The sequence below is a fragment of the Orcinus orca genome, chromosome 18, assembly GCF_937001465.1.
Source record: "Orcinus orca chromosome 18, mOrcOrc1.1, whole genome shotgun sequence".
NCBI classification, from domain to species: domain Eukaryota; kingdom Metazoa; phylum Chordata; class Mammalia; order Artiodactyla; family Delphinidae; genus Orcinus; species Orcinus orca.
Window position 1 is genome coordinate 60,534,634 of NC_064576.1, and position 16,860 is coordinate 60,551,493.

Consider the following 16,860-nt stretch of genomic DNA (forward strand, 5'->3'; position numbering starts at 1 on the left):
TCATCAAAGCCAAAAACTGTTGAATCTGTTGTGATTTTTGTCTCTAACCAGCTTCCTTGGTCTGCCCATTACTCAAGCCCCCAGGTTAAAATGCTTCCTTCTTGGTCTCTTCTTCCAAAAAAATGGGAGAACTTCCCCTTACACCCAGGCTGCATCCTATTAGATTGCTCTGTATTCGGGGTTGACTGCCCCACAAGGCAGAAGTAGAAAAAGATGCTTGGGTTTTCAGGCTTCTCCTAGATTCTAATCTTATCTTTCTCACACTTTGTGCCTCCCTACTTTTGCTCAAACTAATTTAGCTCATGACTGTGATCACACTGGAGAGACAAATACGCAGGCATAATGCTTAGGAAGTTCTTAGGCTCTCAGGTTCTGTATATGCCTTTTTAGTTATCCTTTTCCATATGAGCTCATTATCTCTTACTCAGAATCCTTTGACTCAAATTCTACCCAGGTGGAGCTCTGCAAAATCACATGTTGCTCCACTTGAATGATTGATTCATTTCATTAACCTGTGACTTTGCTTATTTACAATATCATTATCATGAGGAGGGTGGCTTAAAATCTGGCAACTGGAAGTGATGTCTGGAAGGTCTTAAATAGACTTTCTCCCCCTCACCCCGCCTTTTTTTTCTACTTTACTCATATCATTGGGTCATTCAGCTTTTTTTTTTTCATTCAGCATTTTTTATTGCAAGAAGGCAGAAATTTTATAGCCTCCTTTTACCCTTACCTTGCGTGCATTTTCTTAAAGACCTCTTAGCCTAGTACACTCATTTATTACTTAAATAAATTCCTATTTATCAGTTCTATCCATCACTCCACTTCCCATGGTCCACTTCAATATTTAACTCCCTATAGAAAGGGGTCAGCCTCTATTTCCCCCACGTTCTTCTCTCCTGATCAATAACACTGTAGTTACCTAAATAGATAATAAAGTTTGTTTTTGTGTTTGCTTTAATTATACTTCTAAGGTTGGTGAGGGTAAAATAAAACAAGAACTCTAGTACTTTAACACAGAGTGTAAATTAACATAACTTTTTCCTGTAGGGATATTAACAATAAGTTGCAAAAGGCTTAAAATATTCATTTTCCTTTTTATTTAGTAATTCAATGTCTACAAATTTATTCTAAGAATAAGTATGCAAGGAAGAATATACAGGGATATTTATTACACTACTTATAGCAAAAAACCCCAAAACTAAAGTCCAAAGTATGTGATTGATTATAATCATTGGGGTCCATGTGGCATGGGCATTGGCCAACCAAAGCAGATGTCCAAACAACCAGCATAGTTGCAGGCCATTCAGCATGCCTACTGAATATTGAGCAGGGTTCATTCATTAATACAGAATAACACGGTCAAGTTGTTTAAGAACATTTAAAGAAATGGGGATATATTTATTGCATAATATCAAGTTTAAAAATTCCAAGATGCTAAACTTAGTAAAGAATATGAGCCCCCAATTTTTGTTCTATTTTTTACATAAATATTTCCTTCTATTTGGACATGGAAACAATACCAAAGGTTAACATTAGTTGGAACACCAGTGGTTACATTCATACATTCTTGTGTTTTCCAAATGTTCTAAAATTAACATGTACAGTCAGTTTTGCTACACAATGAGGTAAGTGTTCCTAAAAATCTCCATGCTATGCAATATCATGCAATAAGAACCACAGGAATTCTGGGGAAAACCGGGTTGGAGCTCAATACTCAAAAATTTCATCAGTGACATATTTTTTCTCTTAAAGTAGGAACCTAATAAAAATAGTAGCACACTTTTACACATGTTAAGTGGTTTAAAAAAATACATAAATACCACAATAAATATGGTACTTTTCCTTGAAAAAGACCTGACATTTTGCTTATGGCGGTGGATGTTAGGAGACTTATAGCTTGTAAATTATTTCAAAATAGTGGAAATAGGATTATTTGAAATCAGCTGGAGAGTTGTAACACCAAACATGGATGAATGTGACTCATATAACATGTGGTACACAGAGACAGCTGGTACATGCTTGAGGTGTGTGCATGTCTATGTTTTGTGCATTTCTCCATGGTTTATGTTTTGTGCATTTCTCCATGGCTTGGTTCAGCTGGGTGGTTTTCTGCATTCGTAAAACTGTACAAAAGCAAATGAGAAATCTGCATTATGCTCAAATGTTTCCTAATATGTCAATCATATTGGAACAAATTTGTGTTTTCAAAACAAGTGTTAAAAGCAGAAATGACTCTTTTACCACTGTAAAATATATGTATATGTTGAGTATGCTAACAAGTACTGTGAACCTATTGTTGTAATTTTGCTAATTTGGGTAACTACAGATTTTTTTTTTAAGTGGTATTTACCTCTTACTCTCGCTGTTTTGTTTTGTTTTTTAAACATCTTTATTGGAGTATAATTGCTTTACAGTGTTGTTTTAGTTTCTGCTGTATAACAAAGTGAATCAGCTATATGCATATGTATATCCCCATATCCTCTCCCTCTTTCGTCTCCCTCCCACCCTCCTTATCCCACCCCTCTAGGTAGTCGCAAAGCACCAAGCTGATCTCCCTGTGCCATGCAGCTGCTTTCCACTAGCTATCTATTTTACATCTGGTAGTGTATATATGTCAATGTTACACTCTTACTTCGTCCCAGCTTACCCTTCCCCTCCCCATGTCCTCAAGTCCATTCTCTATGTCTGTTCTTTATTCCTGTCCTGCCCCTAGGTTCACAAGAACCACTTTTTTTTTTTTTAGATTCCATATATATGTGTTAGCATACGGTATTTGTTTTTCTCTTTCTGACTTACTTCACTCTGTATGACAGACTCTAGGTCCATCCACCTCACTACAAATAACTCAATTTTGTTTCTTTTTATGGCTGAGTAATATTCCATTGTATATATGTGCCACATCTTCTTTAGCCATTCATCTGTCGACGGACACTTAGGTTGCTTCCATTCACTGTTTTTTTCTCCTCGCTTCTCATCTATGCTTTTGTTTCTCTATTTTTCTCTCTTCCTAAAGATTACAGTATAGGTACAAAATACCACAGCTACAACTTCAGGTAGCCCAGGAATAACATTTGACTTTTCTTCAATAGTCTTATGCCAAAAAGGGAGACCCAAAGCAAAGAATCTATTTATTATCTTAGGAGTTTGTCATGCTATCCATGTACCATAGATATCTCTAGTTCTTCTCATAATTCCCATTTCAGACAGAATTAACATCGTGGCCCTGGAACTTGCTTAAAGATACTCAAATTGCTTTCATAAAAGCAGAATACAGAAGAAATGCCAGAGGACAAATGCTTTAGAGGTGTCCAAGTTGCACTGAAATAGGGGTTAATTGATAGAATGAAAACACATTTCCAATTGTCCATTAATTGCTAATCCTTGGCCAAATTTGGAAATCTTTAAAAGTTCTTAACTTCAGCAAGATAACAAATCTTCTTCATTAGTCTGTTTTCTCTCTTATACTAACTCTGCTTCCATCTCCACCTTCTGCTTTTTTTAGGAAGGAGGAAGCTTGAATTACAAAATTTAGGTGACACCCCTGCCCATTGGCTGTATTTCCAAAATGTCAGAGCAATCTCTCAAAGCTGAGACCATCAATCTTTTTCTCACTTTCTAGTGCTACTCTGGCCCCCTACTGGTACTGCACTGCAGTGGCAGCTGCAATATTTGGCCCTCAGCAGTAACATCTACTATGCCAGTCCAAGGAATGACTGCCTTGTTTCCCTAATGCCAAGATAAAATATATCTCTACATATATCTATTTAGTAATAAATAAATATAGGTATATAGTCTCTGAAGGCCTTTATGTGATTAACTATTCTGAACACTCTTCTCATATCAAGTGCCTAGTTTCACAGTCCATAAAATCTTTGAAATTAGGCAGACCCAGATTTGAATGAAAACAGATTGTACGTAAGTAACATATCTTTAAATTGGAGATAACAGTATATACTCCAGGACTAGTTGTGAGCATCAAGTGAAATAATATACATACATGCCTGACTCAGTTAACTGTTAAATGTTAGACACTGCTCCACTCATAAAAAACAAACAACAACAACAAAAAAACTCTAGCATATATTAAAAGTACATCATCCAACTTGCAGTTGCTCTATCACTACTCCTGAATGGGGCAAATCCACTGGAGGAGTCACAAGCAGTTTGTAGTCAACCTCATTTACGAAACACTTAGTAGATGCAAAGTGCTATAGTAGGTGCTCCAGAGATACTCATAACCCACACACCAACAAGTCATTAACTATGTGTTTAAGGACTTTTAAATTTGTCTTATATACCAACTAGACCAAAAGAATTCCGTTAAAAGAATTTTGAGTGCAGCCTTTTTTTTTTTTTTTTTGGCCACACCACGAGGCCTGTGGGATCTTAGTTCCCTGAGCAGGGACTGAACCCGGGCCCTCGGCAGTGAAATCACAGAGTCCTGACCGCTGGACCGTCAGGGAATTCCCTGAATGCAGCATTTTTAAAAAGCATAGGATAGGAGTACAGAAACCCTGGAGTTTAGTCTAATTTACTCTAAGCAAAAGACAGAGTTGGGGTGGGGGCAAGGGAAACGGGACCCTTAACCATTTGATCTAAGTAAGAAAATTACAAGAAGTCTCAGAGGTTCCAGAAGCGGTGCAGGGATTCCAGAATATTTGTGAATTTGAGATTAATAGCGAATTATCAAGGAGATGCTCTATAACAATGCTTTATTTTACACTCGATTAATCCACATCTTTCATTCTAACAAACATTTTGAGGGTATTTTCTATGTGACACACAAAGTAGTTTTCATAATGAACTTCAATTAATACTGTCCATACTTTCAGGGTTGCTACTAGCTTATATGGTACTTTGGTAAAAGTCAGAAAAAGGGACAGGTGCAGTCAAGCAGGCGCATAGATTAACCAGCAGATAGCACCTTCATACAAAGAACAAGTACCCTTTTCACAGGCAGATGCAGCCCTGCACCAGCCTGGCACATAGTTTGATGTGACAGAAGTGGGGATGTGAGCTGGATTTCAGGCCCCACTCACTTCCCTGGCTAGGAGGCTTTGGGCAGTGGACAAGCCATACAACTAAATACAATGGCCCTGAACACTTGACAATGGCAAGGCTCTGTTACAACTTTCTTATCACTTCAATGTATAGGATTCATTCATCCAACCATCTGAGGGAAATCTGCTCTTTGGGGGTACAGAGTAAAATAAGAAATTCATATTTTATTAGGGGATATAAGACATGTACTAAAAATAAATAGAGTGTAAGGCAAAAAGTTATGAATTACAAATGAAAAGACTAATGAAATACCAAAAAATTCAGAAGAGCCAAAAAAACATACCTTGAGGAATCACAGAAGGTTTCATAGAAAAGGTGCACTGAACTCAGTTTTGAATGATGGGTGTGATTTGGTCACATGGAGATAAGAACACAGTATTAGGAAGTACAAGATATAAATAACAAGCAATAATTTAGGTTATCAGAAGCAAATGCTATGTGAATGACACTAAAAAAAACTGAAAAAAAACAGGTTGGGATCAGATTATGAAGAGCTTTAATACTAGGTTAATGAGTTTAACTGTCAATTTGTGGGCAAAAGGGAGCCATGATGTAATCAGACTCTCTTTCATGAATATGAATGTGGCAGTGTGTAAGAAGAATCAAGAAGGCAGAGAGACAGGAGGAGATGAAATTAAAGGCAATTGCACTAGTCTAGGATGGCAATGAAAGTAACTAGGCAGTCTACCTATCAGAGACAATAGGTTTGGCAACTGAATAAATGTAGATGGTAATTGAGAGAAGAGACAATATGATGAGTTTCCATGCCTGTGTGAAAGAGTAGATGGGTAATATTTTCAAAATAAATAAGGACCAACGAAGGAAAAACAAATTTTTGCAAAATAACCAGTTGCTTGATATGTAACAAGTTTGAGGTGCCAGCAAGACTTCTGGATATAGATGCCTACAGAGGCAGTTGAACACATAGCATAGAACTTGGAGAGAAAACAGAGCCAGAGATATATTGGGGGTCACTCATTCTGCCAGTGCAATATGAGAGACCAAAAAGAAAGCCAAGAACAAACCTTTAAGGAACGTCTATAAGTTGTGATAGAAAAAACTGACTAAAGAAACAGTAGTTAGAGAAGGACAGGAGAACCAGAAAAGTATACTATCACTATGAACAAAAAGGAGAACATCAAGAATATGAAGTGTGCAACAATATGGAATACTGTAGAGCAGTGATGAGCATCCTGCCTAAACCTGTAATCTAATTTCTAAGGCCCTCTTTCAATTCTTACAAACCAAAGGTATCAGGGGAAATAGGTATATTCAGAGAACCACTTAGGACAAGGAAAAGGACCTTTAAGAATTCATATTCCCCTAAAATCCTAAAGACATAGGCTGATAGAGAGGCCAAAGCCAGGCTGGGATCACCAGAGCATATGGTACTACAGCAAAGCATAAAGCAGGCAGAGGACTCCAAGCCAGTCCTTCTGGGAAATTGGTAATATTCGTTCTGATCCAGGTAGCATGGCTCAACTGACTTGCCTTGAACACTGGATGAGAGGTTGGAGTAGTAGTCCCTGACACACAACAAATATTCCAGGGCAAAATTAGGATTGTAAGAGTTTAGGGATGAGGTAATGGAGGCATGAGCATATACTACTGTTTCCAAGTGTTTTGATAAGGAACAGAAGGAGAGCTTGAAGGACTAATGAAAGGTATTTTTGTTGCTTGCTTGCTTGCTTTTTTTTTTTAAACTCTCAGTAGATTGGGTGGAACAGATATCAGAAAGATGCAAGATAAGAGGATAATTAGTGAGGCAAGAGTCTTAAGCCCACAACGGAATATGGGATCAAGAACATAAGTGGAAAGTTTAACCCCCAAGAAGAATGATATATATCTTTCTAAAATGAAAAAGGAAGAGAAAGTATGAGTAAAATAAACTGTCCAGGTAAAGAGAAATAAAGTTAGAAAGCACATGATTGCTTCCATTTTCTCAGAAAAGAAGAACTCAAGATCATCTGAAGAGAATGAGAGTGGAGTAATAGAATGTGCATTTGAGCAGAGTGAAAATTGATGTTATCAAAAATCATATAGGGACTTCCCTGGTGGCACAGTGGTTAAGAATCCGCCTGCCAATGCAGGGGACATGGGTTCAATCCCTGGTTGGGAAGATGCCACATGTCACGGAACAACTAAACCCATGTGCCACAGCCACTGAGCCTGTGCTCTAGAGCCCAAGAGCCACAACTACTGAAGCCTGCGCACCTAGAGCCCGTGTTCTGCAACAAGAGAAGCCACTGCAGTGAGAAGCCTGCACACCACAATGAAGAGTAGCCGCCACTCGCCGCAACTAGAGAAAGCCTGAGCACAGCAACGAAGACTCAACACAGCCAAAAACAAAATAAATTAAATAAATAAATAAATAAAAAGGAAATAAAAAGAATCCGCCTGCCAATGCAGGGGACACGGGTTCAATCCCTGGTCGGGAAGATCCCACATGCTGCTGAGCAACTAAGCCTGTGCACCACAACTACTGAGCCTGCACTCTAGAGCCTGTGAGCCACAACTACTGAAGCCTGAGCACCTAGAGCCCGTGCTCCGGAACCACAACAAGAGAAGCCACCACAATGAGAAGCCTGCGCACCACAAATGAAGAGTAGCTCCCGCTCGCTGCAACTAGAGAAAGCCTGCACAGCAATGAAGACCCAACAGAGACAAAAATGAATAAATAAATAATAAGTTAATTTAAAAAAAAAAGAAATGAAGGGGTACCAAAATAAATAAATAAATAATAATTTTAAAAAATCATATAAATGTAGTAAGAAGAAAAGCTAAAGGCTATAACTTGCATACATCAAATTCTAAGCTGAATAGTTACAATTCCACTTACAATTGCAGCACAAACAATAACCAGGTGAAATACATGCTATGGTATTCCTCCAACTTCCCAATTCAAGGAAAAACAAAGAATGAGGTAAGAAAGAAGTCATGGAATCCTCAGATACAATATATCAATACAATATCATCATAACCAACAAAAATGGGCTTAGTGCTATAACCATAGTCAGATGGTAATGACTCTCTTATTTCCCTGCCCTTCTTTGATGGATCTATTTTCTGTTTTTTTCCACAGTTGATACTTGTATGAAAAGTTCTTCCTTGAATCAATTAAGAACACAACATAGCTTTTAATGAAAGAACAACTCTCATCCTATCAAGAACTGACACATGTTCGTTCTCTTTTTATAAAGTACGTCATCTTCCAATTTTCTGAGTTTTTACAAACTTTCACTTTGCTACAAATTATTGAAATCAGAGCTATACAAAAAATTTTATGTTGGAAAATCATATTATTTCTGTTATAACTCTTTAAAAGTACAATTTGTAAGCTGGTGCTTTAGAACCAGGAAGGAAAACAGGATCTAAAAAGAACACAGAAAGGACAAAGAGAGAATTAGGTTGAATAAAGGGACAGAAGACCTTGAGTTATAAATTATTCAGTTTAAAATGTCCTGGGAGGGAGAAGCGAGAGGAGGCGTTGGCGGCGGCACTAGGGGGGCGCGGGGGTGGGGTGGGGTGCGAGAGTGAGTGAGCGGCTGAGTGAGTTTATCCCTATGGTTGGTGAGAGGCCCGGGGCCTACCTCTGAGGAGCGGGGTCGCAGCGCCAGCTAGCAACGGGCCCCTCCCGGGCCCCGGCCCGGTGTCGGCTCAGTTGTGAGGAGGAGGGGAAGCGAGTGTCCGGCCCCAGTCATGGAGGGCATGGACATGAACCTGGACCCCGAGCTGATGCAGAAGTTCAGCTGCCTGGGCACCACCGACAAGGACGTGCTCATCTCTGAGTTCCAGCGGTTGCTCGGCTTCCAGCTCAACCCGGCCGTCTGCGCCCTCTTCCTGGACATGACCAACTGGAACCTACAAGCAGCAATTGGCGCCTATTATGACTTTGAGAGCCCAAACATCAGTGTGCCCTCTATGTCCTTTGTTGAAGATGTCACCATAGGAGAAGGGGAGTTGATACCTCCTGATACTCAATTTATAAAAACATGGCGGATCCAAAATTCTGGGGCAGAGGTCTGGCCTCCAGGGGTTTGTCTTAAATATGTCAGGGAAGACCAATTTGGACATGTGAACATGGTTAATGGTGAGATCGCTAGAGCCCCAAGTGATTGCAGATGTCAGCGTCCAGATGTGCAACCCCAGCAGAGCAGGAATGTATCAGGGACAGTGACAGATGTGCACTGCTACAGGACTCTACTATGTAGATGTCATCTGGGTCATTCTCCGTGTGGAGGTGGGTGGACTTTTAGGAGTAACACAGCAGCTGTCATCTTTTGAAACGGAGTTCAACACACAGCCACATCACAGGGTAGAAGAAACTTCAACCCGTTTGCCTCTCCCCAAAAGAACCAACAATCAGATGAAAACAACTTAAAAGACCCTGGGGGTTCCAGGTTCGACTCGATCAGCAAAAACACATGGTCTCCCGCTCCTGACCAAACCGAGCAAGATGAGAATAGACTCTCACAGAACTCTGTAAATCTCTCCCCCAGCAGTCACGCAAACAACTTATCAGTAGTGACTTACAGTAAGGAATCTCCTCTACCCTAGGAGATGGCCATGAGAGAGCTCTGTCTGCCAGCATCTCACCTGGATTCTAGCACACTTGCTATTACATGAGATCTTGGGGGCTAGAATTTCAAATAGCGAATAGCCTTTTCTGAAGTCTTTAATGAAAGGAAAGTCAAACTCAACCAACATCCTTCATCTCATTGTAGGACTTTAAATAATATGTTTTCATTCACAAAAAAATAATAATAAAATAAAATGTCACGGGAAACTAGTCTCAAAGTATCTCTTTCTACAGTTTGAAGATTGTTGATAATGGAAAGTACTTTTTGACAAGATATTTAATTTTCAGACTCAAAGACATTGACAGCAAACAACACATAGAATTATAATAAAACATATTCACTGAATGGAAAAATCTCTATGGAATTAGTTCAGTAACTACAGTTGGATTTCATTATCTTTATAAAACACATTTTACCATAACTCTGAAGACTTATAAAACATGATCTAGAATAGGAGAAATGATTATAATCTATTAATAACTACTGACCACAGAAAAATACCTTTAATAAATGCAAACACAGAATGGTATCTCGTTTTACAAATAAAATATGAACTAGTGTACTTTTCTTGCTATATTAATTCTTTAAAAATATATCTTTTAAGGCTTCCCTGGTGGCGCAGTGGTTGAGAGTCCGCCTGCAGATGCAGGGGACACGGGTTCGTGCCCTGGTCCGGGAGGATCCCACAGGCCACGGAGCGGCTGGGCCCGTGAGCCATGGCCGCTAAGCCTGCGTGTCCAGAGCCTGTGCTCCGCAACGGGAGGGAGAGGCCACAATAGTGAGAGGCCCGCGTACCGCAAAAAAAAAAAAAAAAAATTTATATATATATTATATCTTTTAGCCTTTTGATTTCAAAATAAATGCTCACTGTAAAAAAAAAAAACAACGAACTTTTAATTTTATATGCTTCTCTATTGTTTGAAAATCCCCTCCCTTCCTCTTCTCTAATTACACTCCCCAAGGTTAACTACTAATAATAGTTTAGTTTTATTCTTCCTGACATTTGTTTCCAGGCAAACACAGACAGACATACATGTTGTTCGAGTATACACACAACTTTTAAAACATGGGATCATACCACACATACTGTTTTATAAGTTATTTGTTTTTCTTAATAGTAGATCCTGGATTTCTTTACATGCCAGATTTGATAGATAAACTTCATTCTTTGGGCCTCTCACCGTTGTGGCCTCTCCTGTTGCAGAGCACAGGCTCCGGACGCACAGGCTCAGTGGCCATGGCTCACAGGCCCAGCCGCTCCGCGGCATGTGGGATCCTCCCGGACCGGGACACGAACCCGTGTCCCCTGCATCGGCAGGCGGACTCTCAACCACTGCGCCACCAGGGAAGCCCCAAAACTTCATTCTTTTTAAAGAGCTGCATAGTGTTCCTTAATATTGGTGTACCAATTTTGTTAACCACTTCTCTACATGTAGATATTACAGTAGCTGCTGCTCCCCCGCCCCTTCTATCTTATAATCTATTTTTAACTTACTCACTGATAATACAAGTATAAATTAGGATTTAAAATTATGATGCCAGTTCTCCTTTGAAAGAAGCTGTAATGTGGTCATCTAATAGTAATAAACTTTTTTTTACTTTAAATAAAGATTTTGGCCTTCCATCACTGATAATCATATACAAAAGTTGTCACTGTTTTCCATGCAGTGTTATCAATAACTCTGAAAATTTTCAAATATAACTGATTTTCAAATTAACTACACATTATAGCCTAATTCTCCACTATCACTCAATTACATGTAACAACTCTTTATTGGTGTTTCTACAAGCCTACTGTAGTACGGCGTTGTCTAAGGAATTAAAAATAAGTCTTTCACAAAGGACTTGCCTTCAGGGAGCTTACAACTTTTGGGGAAAAAAACTTATTTACGTATATGAAACAATTACACCAGAATATAAAGACTGGAGAAAATGTAAAGGGAAGAAAAAATAACCAAGGGACCAAGTATTATAAGGTACAATATAGAGATTACCTAGTGAGGAGAGAAAAGATAAAGAACTAATGGAAGAAATGGGAATTTAGATGCACTTTGGAAAAGTACTAGGATCTGAATAGGGAGATAGAAAAGGGGGGGAAGATACTCCCGGCAAGGGAAAATGTTTTAGGAAAATCTTGAAGACTGGCATGAAAAAAGAAAGGGGAAACAGTAGGAAAGGGGAAAGAAAGAGAACTAGGAAAAAGGGAGAAAAGAAAATCATGGTTAAGACAGAAGCATACAGGAAAAAGTTTCTGAGATGGAGTGGTGGGCAGGGAGGGTTGTTTGTTGCTTAGGCACATATATTTACTGTCAGAGGAAGAAGCCTGGGGAGAGGTAAAACTAAAAGATCCTAGTGGGAAAAGAAGTCAGTGGTAAAGGAAAGAGTGAAGAGAACAGTGAGACACAGAGATATCTCCTAGAGGGAAGAAGTAACCCAAATGGTAGCTGCTCCCTAAACACTTGGCCAAATGTTTTAGTCGCATATCAACCAACATTTAGCATTCAGCCCCTTCACTGGCTTCTGCAAGAAATCCAGGTACACCAAGGATTTCCTAATTTCCATACGTTTTTATTTGTGGGGTCACAGTGAGAGTCACATTACACAATATACAGCATTTCACTTGGAAAGTCTCATCTAACATCTCTCGAGGGTTCCCATTCCCCTCCTGCCAGGTTTTCCCTGTACCTTTCACTTTTTTCTTTCCATTATTTCTGTCCCAGGTTCTACTTCCAAATCTGTGTACGTAACTCATCCTGAACCTTAACAAAACAGGCCCTTCCAATGGACACAACACACCTCTTTAAAAAGCAATTTAAGGGGCTTCCCTGGTGGCGCAGTGGTTGGGAGTCCGCCTGCCAATGCAGGGGACACGGGTTCGTGCCCCGGTCCGGGAGGATCCCACGTGCTGCGGAGCGGCTGGGCCCGTGGGCCATGGCCGCTGGGCCTGTGCGTCCGGAGCCTGTGCTCTGCAGCAGGAGAGGCCACAGCAGTGAGAGGCCCGCGTACCGCAAAAAGAAAAAAAAAACCAATTTAACAATCATCTTCTCACACTTGAACAAGCCCCTTGTAGACTCAATATTCATCACAAATGAATTATCAAGGCATTTCTTCCAAACAAATTCAGCATTTTCTGCAAAAAAAAAAATTCTTGTGCCAACTACTAAAAGACCGACAATTTCTCCATCTCAATACAAAATCAAAAATACAGATGAAAAGTTTTCACCTTAGTAAAAGAAGCATAACTGTTATAAGAAACAGAACCAATCTTCCTAAGAAATAGAAGAAAGATTTTTTAAAATATAAACTATCATTGGCAAGAATGTGGTGAGACAAAATCTCATATGCTGCTGTGTAGAATAAAATCACTAAGAATATATCTAGAAAACAATTTATCAGAATATTCATGCTCTTTAACAGACTATTTCTACTAACAGAAAGCTATCCTGAGAAAATAATCAGAGATATGGCCAGATAGTCAACGATGTTATCGTAATGTTATTTATAATAGGAAAGCCTGGAATGTTTACAAAAAGAAATGGCTGAATAAATTATGCTATGCTACCATCTTATAATAAATTTAATAGAGGTGTCAAAATAATATTTTAAAGTGTCATATATTCATATAAGAAAAATATGTTAAATAAAAATAAAAAAATAGAATAAATATGAGTATTTCAAATTCACTTTTATTTTATTTTTTAAATGTGAGCAGTTTATTAGTGTTGCTTTGAAACACTATCCATCCCTTTGATTCACTCATCTGACACAGCTGATTACCCCCTTGGTTTTTTTTGTTTTTTTAATTTATTTTGGCTGTGCTCGTTCTTTTTTTTTTTAATTAATTAATTTTTTTGGCTGCGTTGGGTCTTCGTTGCTGCACAACACGGGCTTTCTCTAGTTGTGCTGAGTGGGGGCTACTCTTCTGGCGGTGTGCAGGCTTCTCATTGTGGTGGCTTCTCTTGTTGCGGAGCACGGGCTTTAGGCGTGAGGGCTTCAGTAGCTGTGGCATGTGGGTTCAGTAATTGTGGCACGTGGACTCTAGAGAGCAGCCTCAGTAGTTGTGGCACATGGGCTTAGTTGCTCCATGGCATGTGGGATCTTCCTGGACCAGGGCTCGAACCCGTGTCCCCTGCAGTGGGAGGGTGGAGTCCTACCCACTGGACCACCAGGGAAGTCCCTCAAATTCACTTTTAAATTATATATATACACACAACTATTTGTGTGTCCATACACACATATAATTTTACATAGATAAAATTAGAAGGAAGTACAATGAAATTTTAGAAGTAATTTTCTTTGGGTGTTAGGATTGATTACTTTTTCTTCTTTTATTCTTTTCTGTAATGATCAGAAGCGAGATGAGGAAGGGAATGTCGTCATTTGCAAAGCATAGCAATAAGACACACATGCTGTGCCGCTATTGTGGCTCTAAGGCCTACCACCGACATAAGTCGATCTGTGGCAAATGTGGCTACCCTCCCAAGTGCAAGAGAAAGTATAACTGGAGTGCCAAGGTTAAAAGATGAAATGCCACTGGCACTGGTTGAATAAAGCACCTAAAAATTGTATACAGTAGATTCAGGCATGAATTCCCTGAAGAACATCACCTAATCCCAAAAGAGCAGCTGTTGTAGCATCCAATTCATCCTTAAGGGTTTCAATAATTAGTCACTCAACAAATGTTTAAAAAGAAAAAAATCAAGTTTTCAACCATAGCATTCATAAGTGGAAAAAAATGTTTCTTTTTTTTTAAAAGCAGCAGCTACGTTTCTCTATAAACAGGCATTTTTAATTTTTTTGACACAAGAAATAGGCATTTTTTTTAAAATGTAGGCTCTGATATATATAATGTATACACTCTACACTGTTGTATTCTATGACTATGGTGAACTCTGCATACCCCTGAGTTTCCATTATAACCCCATGTTGAGGAAAGTTATGAGTGAAAAGGAAAGGAATAAGTTTGCTGTTGTCCTGATTTTTAGTCCGTAACTGACAACTTTAATGACACTAGAACATAAGCTAATGTGAAGGAAGGGAACTTTTGTGTTTTGTTCACTGCTTTATCCTCAGCAAATATTTGTGAATAAATCTCCAATTGATTTTTTAAAATTATGAATCACATTCCTGTTCTACTATATTCTTTGTCTTGAATAAAAAAGTAAGGGCTTCCCTGGTGGCGCAGTGGTTGGGAGTCCGCCTGCCGATGCAGGCGACACGGGTTCATGCCCCGGTCCGGGAAGATCCCACATGGCGCGGAGCGGCTGGGCCCGTGAGCCATGGCCGCTGAGCCTGTGCGTCCGGAGCCTGTGCTCTGCAATGGGAGAGGCCACAACAGTGAGAGGCCCGCGTACCGCAAAAAAAAAAAAAGTAAGACAAAGAGGAAGTGCTGACTTTTAAGTGATGAGTTGGGGAACCCATTAAAAACAAATTAGTTCTGGTTTTGTTTTTTTATTCCTGCCCGTACAAAGGGGATGATGCTTTCTCTCTAGAGAAGCTCATCTTAGGTTACTCTGAAGTGTTCTACTTTAGTACTGACTTTCTTCATAAATTGTATCCTGCTACTCTGATTAAATCATCTCGCCATCTCTTTTATTTTTCCTATATTTTTTTTCTCTGTGTATGGCCTTCCATGCACAGTTGACCCTTGAACAACTTGAGGTTTAGGGGTACCAACCACCAACAGTCAAAAATCTATGTTTAACTTTACAATCAGCTTTCCATAACTGCGGTAACCACATCTGTGGATTCAACCAATTGCAGATCATGTAGTACTCAAGTACGTATTTACTGAAAAAAATTCACACATAAGTGGACCCGTGCAGTTCAAACCTGTGTTGCTCAAGGGTCAACTATAGTTTCTTACTCTTTTTAACTGTGCCTTATATGCTGGTTTAACATATTATTTAATTTTTAAGTTCTATTATGGGATTTTTCATTTCTGATATTCTAATTCATTCTTATTTTAATGTGCCTTGTCATTTTTATAGTCTATTACTCTTTATTTATGTTTTAGAATCCCTCTTTTTTTAAACATCTTTATTGGAGTATAATTGCTTTACAATGGTGTGTTAGTTTAGGCTGTATAACAAAGTGAATCAGCTATACATATACATATATCCCCATATCTCCTCCCTCTTGTGTCTCCCTCCCACCCTCTCTATCCCACTCCTCTAGGTGGTCACAAAGCACCAAGCTGGGGACTTCCCTGGTGGCGCAGTGATTAAGAATCCGCCTGCCAATGCAGGGTACACGGGTTTGAGCTCTGGTCCAGGAGGATCCCACATGCCGCAGAGCAACTAAGCCTGTGTGCCACAACTACTGAAGCCTGCACGCCTAGAGCCCGTGCTCCACAACGAGAGAAGTCACTGCAATGAGAAGCCTGCACACTGCAACAAAGAGTAGCCCCCACTCACTGCAACTAGGGAAAGCCCGAGCACAGCAACGGAGACCCAATGCAGCCAATAAATAAATGAATAAATTTATTTAAAAAAAAAAAAAAGCACCGAGCTGATCTCCCTGTGCTATGTGGCTGCTTCCCACTAGCTATCTATTTTACATTTGGTTAGAATCCCTCTTTTATTTATTAAATATATTTATCTTATGTATTGGATATTTCTAATAGCTGAAATATCTGTAGATCTGTTTCAGTTGTGATTTCTGCTGACTCTTGCTCATAGTGTTTTGATTTTTTCCCCTTGTATGTTTTGTGGTTTTTTTTTTAAAAAATGAGTTTATTTGTTAGAATTTTAACTATGATTATTTGATAACTAGGTTGATAATTCCTTCCATGGAGGATTTGTGATTGTTTCTGGCAGGTACTGAAGAGTGTTACAGACCCAAGTCTATTTTAAATTAAAACTCTCAATTTGTAGAGTTTAAGGATCATGAAAATAGTATAAAATAAGGCATCAAATCCAAGTGAATGTAAGCAGGAATTATTCAGGGAGATTTTTAACTCCACCCAGAGCTGTATGACTCTCCAGGATGGTCTCTGATAGGCCCCCTTCACTTTGCAGAACGCAGGGAATTTTCCTCCGTCTCCATTCTTCTCCATGCACAAGTTTCTATGCCAAAAGAAACTGATGGATGCCCTCAAAGTATTCAGTGATTTCAGCACTCGTTTACCTCACAGAATATACTTGCTTGGTTTCTAGCCCCAGAAAGTTTCCCTTATTTTCTTATAGGTTCATCCATTCATTTTAAAGGATTTTTA

The 16,860-nt window shown here is 39.2% G+C and overlaps 1 protein-coding gene and 2 pseudogenes across 8 annotated transcripts in view; 2 read left to right on the top strand and 1 right to left on the bottom strand.

The window, feature by feature from the left end:
• CAB39L (calcium binding protein 39 like) overlaps positions 1-16,860 on the bottom strand; it is a 100,304-nt gene that overhangs the window by 68,248 nt on the left and 15,196 nt on the right. The window lies entirely within an intron of this gene.
• On the top strand, positions 8,617-9,639 carry LOC105748226 (protein ILRUN-like; annotated as a pseudogene).
• LOC117203122 (60S ribosomal protein L37-like) lies at positions 13,989-14,331 on the top strand (annotated as a pseudogene).